We start from the raw sequence: 6,030 nt of genomic DNA on the forward strand, positions 1-6,030 counted from the left end.
AGTAATCTTAAATTTACCAACTTGTAGAATAGATTATATAATTAGCATGAATTAATTAATTGAAGGTTAAAAATCACATTTAGTACCCCAAACTAGAATTATGATTTAGTCCTCGTACTTTTCAATGTGCATGTACCTTTAAATTGGTTACGATTTAGTCCTTGCTATTAAAGTTACATTTAATATTTAACAAAATTTGAGGTGATTGTCATCTAAATGTATGTGTATAGCTTTTTGCCTTGGTTCCAAAAAGGGTCTGTTGCCGTACAGATATGGAATTCATTTATCAAAAGAACAATGTCCTAAGACACCTCAAGAAATTGAGGATATGAGTAACATTTCCTATGCTTCTGCTGTTGGAAGCCTGATGTATACAATGTAATGTACTAGACCTGGCATTTCCTATGGTTCAGGTTGGTTGCTTTGGTTTTTATGAACCATTCAAATCAAGAAGATAAAACAACATATATGATGAAATGAGAGGTAAGTTTCATAGTGTGAATGCACGATTTTTCGCGAGATGGATTTCAAACTTTTTGACCAAATAGGTTTAAGTTTTCTTGCAACCTTAAATTTCACATAAAAAAAAAGTGAGTTTGAATTGGGAACCCAAAGAGATAAGTTTCAATTTTTGTTAGCTTGTTTAATGATTATAAAAAAATTTATGAATATTTAATATCTGTTTTTAAAAGAAGAGAATCTATGAATATTTTATGTGGTTTTGTTTAGTACACAATTAACCACGCTCCCATTTTTATGGGTTGTAACTATTCAAAATAGCTAAAACACATCATTTCAAGTTTGGAGATGAAAAGTAAAAATTACATACTAACATACCATTCTTTGATCCCAATAAATTTCTTCTAATTTCATTCCTACTAACCTTAATGAATATTAGGTTAGGATTGAAATCTGAATGAATGAAAAGAATAGTAAGAACTGATGTCATTGATGTAAAATATATGAATATGAAATAGGTTAGGATTGAAATCAGAATGAAAACTAACGTCGTTAGTGTAAAGATATGTGAATAGGAAATAGGAACCAAGTTAAATCTCCTCTATAATCTAATATGGAAAATATTAGATTGCAAGAAATCCAATGAATGAAACAAATTTTGTAGGATTTTTAATAGAATGCATAATCCAATATGAACCCGCCTGATAGAAAATTGCTTATTCATTCATACACATAGATCTTAGATGGTAACTACTTCAAATTTCTATAATCGGATAGAAAATGAGACATGCGCAGCAGAAAAAGATCAAAATTCTACTCTAATTGCACCTAAACCATTTTTAAAAATTAACATGCAAATTGCCCTAATTAAAACAAAATTAGGGTTAGAGGAGTCATACCTTTGAAAATTTCCCAAATCCTCGTAATCTCCTCACGAACTTGAGTCGGGACCTCCACTAGAGTTGACCCGTTATTATTCGGACTTGAAATCGGGTTGTTAGGAACCAATTAAGTGAAGGAAACGAGAGAGTGCTAGAAATTGGAGGTGAAAATTTAGGGTTGAGATTTTTTATTTTTTGAGAGATGAAAAAATAAATATTTTGAAATTCAAAATTTTCAAAATGGTCAAAAAGTTTTTTTCAATTTGAAAAGAGGTCTATTTATAAATAAATTACATGAAAAAATTCATGTAATTTGTTCATAAAAACTCAACACCTAATAATTCATTTAACCATTAGTAGAACTTAGTGGTCTAGATGTTTACATCTCACGTAGCCACCTATTTTACTAAGTGTTAGTGGGATTATTCAACAAAATGTTGGATTTTTCCACTAATTTAGTCCAAGAGCAGTATAATCATTCGACCTTTTAAATCAAAGTTAAACTTCAAATCAGAAGTCAACATTTCAACTTTTTACCATTTTATTCGTCTTGACTAATTTTGACCTCTCGAGCCTGAATCCGTATTCATTTTTCTAAAATTCAAACTACATTCGAATATAAAGCCGATCAAAGTTTGACTTTTCAAAGTCAAAAGTTAACATTTTGACTTTTTACAACTTTGACCATTTATATCAATTCCGGGCTTTTTAATATGAATCTGTATTCATATTTTTTATATTTAAATCACATTTAAACATAAAGCTCTATCTTAAACTTATTACTGATGACTATATATCATATATATATTCGTCAGTTTCTCTTTATTTACCTAATTTGAACAATTCGAATTATTCCAATATATGTTTTAAGTTAATTTCATATGAGCTAGCAGGGGAACCTAATGGACCTATAGACCATGGACTCCAATGATCTAAAATTAACTGGCTAAACCCTTTTAGATCAAACTAATCAACATTGGTTAACTAACGATACATTCCACTAATGTCTAGTAGTTGCACTCCTCTCACTATTTATATATATTGTCCATCTGATATGACCATGATGAGTAAGTTAATCATTCATAAGTTATTCGTAATCTCGACTAGATCAAAATACAATTTTACTCTCGAGACTACATCTTGTTCCTTTAGTCCCACCGATCCACTATTGAACAATTGGTTTAAGGTCCAACCTGTAAATCGAATCCTTCTCAAACAAATGAAAATGTATGGCCCCTTGTTCAAGATTTGGATTTAATCCTTAAGAGAAAAACCTATATATTAACCCTAAAGCTGATAGGTGTGAATTTTGTCTTGCACCCTATGTCCCTAGCCATCCACCTGGTCTTACCCTTGAAATGGGAGGCTTATTGAGTCTGCACTGTTGAGTTGTCCTCTCCTATGCAGATATAAAGATTATTCCGTGTGAACATAAGTTCATAGTTAGCTCAGGATTAAGATTAAGCTACCTAGGTTATCATAATCGAAATAGTCAGTTTTATATAGTCAACAGTGTTATAATTTAAAAGCGACTATTTCATGGTTACAGAATTATGTAAACTTTTTACACATGATGCTCTCACTTCCATGTCTTTACATGAACGATTTATGATCACTTCGTTTGTACTAACTACCAAGCGAGCCACATCCATAGTGTTTCCAGAATAAGGCGTCCAACCATATTTATACACTATAGACTGTTTAGGCTATATACTCGAACTTAATCCACGTCTATATTTCTACATCAAGTTTAAGTCTACACTAGATAGCCTCAGGATCTTAGTTTATTGGATTCAAGATTATAGTATTCTACTTTCACTAATAAGTTCTCAATAACCACTTGGGTGTTCATGGTTTGGTTTGGTTTAAAGTTAAACCGTATCAAACTGAAAAATGCAAAAGAATCGGTCTAGTTGACTCCTAAGTTAGGACAACAAAATGTCATGGCTGGCCGCAATGGAAACAAACATTTGGAAAACTAAGCCTTCTTCCAATGTTTGAACTCGGTCTAGCTGTTTGTCTTCTTTGTGAAGCTTCCTCTATTTAAACTGGGACATTTCCTCTCCCTTAATTTTTATTTTGTCTTTAAAAGCTCCTACCATAACTCAGTCTTGATCCAGAAGAAACATGAGAATGAGCTTTACAATCACCCTTCTGGTGATCGCTTGGCGATCAAGTGTAAGCGTTTTAAAGATGGTCTGAGGACAAAAATTCCAGTATCAGTAACGGCTAGTAGGGACTGGTCATATTTGTCTATACTGGTAGAGGCAGCTATGCACGCTGAAAGGTGTCTAGCTGAAGAGAAAAGTAGAAGTGAACTGTATAAGAATCAATTTAATGTCTTAAACTGAACCGAATCGCATAAGAATCAGTTTCAATTTAACACAAACTGAATTGAACCGCATACATTCGGTTTCAATTCGATTGCAGTTCAATTTGTGAACCGATTCTGTTTTCAACTATTTTTTGAACACCACTAACCACTTTATTGAATATAATATAATTTAAACTACAAATTACAAGTTTTAGAACATAAATTCCAATATAACCAAATTACTCTTGAAATTACAGGAACCAAATCAGTAAGTACAATGATTCAAATTAATTCTTAACCTTAAATCAAATATAATAAGTAAAATAAAAACTGATAGATAAATGAAGGATTTTTTAGAAAATAGAACAAAGCCCGAAAATATTTACATTGTATAAAATAATTTTGAAAAAGAAAAAAGCTCACAACGTGAAATAACAAAAAATACTTTGTGATTAATTGATCACACACACGTGAAAAAATGATTTTATACCCAGTCTAAATGATCTTGTACCATTGTATCAAGCCTAAGCAATATTGTATGAAATCAAAACGATCTTGTACCTGTTGGGTTTTATGTCATAAAACTCGTAGATAGTAGATATAATCAATTGACCGTAATTAATAAAGTGTTTTATTATTATAATTTCAATAAGTGTTATTGATTATATTATTAGTTGTCTTAATAACATAAATCCAATAAACTAACATCCTAAGTTGTTTGATGAGTCTCGAACAATATGTAGATACATACGGGGATCAATGTTCAAGATCAGCTTAAAGGGTCTATAGTATAAGGTTAAGGTTGGGTACCTTATCCTATTAACACTATGGATACGGCTCACTTTGTATTTGATACAAACACATTGATCCAATGCATTCATGTATACGATATGCGAGTGAGGGTATCCTATGCAATGAGTTTGCATAAGACCGGACCATGAAATAGTAATCACTAGATGTAACTCTATTAACTAGTTGGGTTTCTATTTCATTAGGATGCCCTAGGTAACTTAGTTTTAATCCTGAGTGTATTATGAACTTCTGTTTGCAAGAGATTGTCTTTTGATTTATACGGGTGAGAATGACCAGATTGCAGACTCAATATGCTTATCATTTTCGGAACAAGACCGAGTGGGGAGCTGGGAACATAATCACATAAGATGTAATTCACTCATTCCCACCTTTAGGGTAAATAGATAAGTGTTTCCTTAAATGATGTCTCCAGGACTTAAACAAAGGGCGCTACCCTCTCTATGGCACGAGAGGGGTTTCTGTTGAGTGGTTGGACCATAAACATATTGTTCATTAGAGGAGCACTGATATTTAAGGACTAGAAGTAACCCAGGGGTAAAATGGTAATTTGGCCTAGCTGGTTTTACGAACACTAGTTTATGCGAGAGATATTCATTTAAATATGATTTAAATGAAAATATTAATTAAAAATGATTTAATTAATTATTAAATTAATTAATTTAATATATATTAATTTAATAATTATTAAGTTAATAGGAAACATCGGTGGTTTTCAACGTTCCCATTTATTCTCTAACTTCCCACTTCTTTCGTTTGAAGAGGGAATTTTTTTCTAGAGAGAATGCGATGATCTTTCAAAAATCACAGAAATTTTTTTCTCTCTGAAAAAATTCCCTAAATCCAACTTTGGTTCTCAATTTGATGGTGGTGCCCTAGAAAGGTTTTCAAGTGGTGGTGCCCAATTTGGAGTTGTGGAGTTGCGTAGATATAGAGACATCAACGTCGATAGTTTCCTCTTCTTTATACTTCTCTATAATTTTTTTTAAAGTATGCTTAGCCAAAAATTAATTTTATAATTTTTTTTTGCCAATGTATTGGTATTTTTTTGTTCCAATTAAAATTGAGTCTCTCTAATTATTCCGCTGGAAGGGACTTTTTATCCCTTCGGTACCTTTGTACACCATCTAAATGATCTTGTACCAAAGTTAAACGATCTATTAGTGAGAATAGTCTATTTCTGTCTGTTTGAGATAGACAACTGATTGTTTAGATATTGATACAAAATTGTTTAAATCATGAGTCAATATTGTTTAGATCTTGTACCAAGAAGAAAAAAAAGACAAGAGATTAAGAAAAAGGAAAAAATTATAGAAAAAGAAAGGAATAAATTGCAAACAAGAAGGAGAAACATGAATAAGAAGAAAAAATAATATGAAAAAAATTAATAATATGAAGAATAAGAAAAAAATAACTAAAAAATAGTTTGACAAATAGTAAATATGAAATTTATGAAAAAGTAATTGACTTTCCAGACTTTTCTTAAATTATTATACAGACAGTAAATATTTAACCTTCTGTTATATTCATGTAAATTTAACGTAAATGAACCTAATTAAAAAGGTA

Source organism: Cucumis melo, chromosome 6 (assembly GCF_025177605.1).
Source record: "Cucumis melo cultivar AY chromosome 6, USDA_Cmelo_AY_1.0, whole genome shotgun sequence".
In the NCBI taxonomy this organism is placed as follows: Eukaryota; Viridiplantae; Streptophyta; class Magnoliopsida; order Cucurbitales; family Cucurbitaceae; genus Cucumis; species Cucumis melo.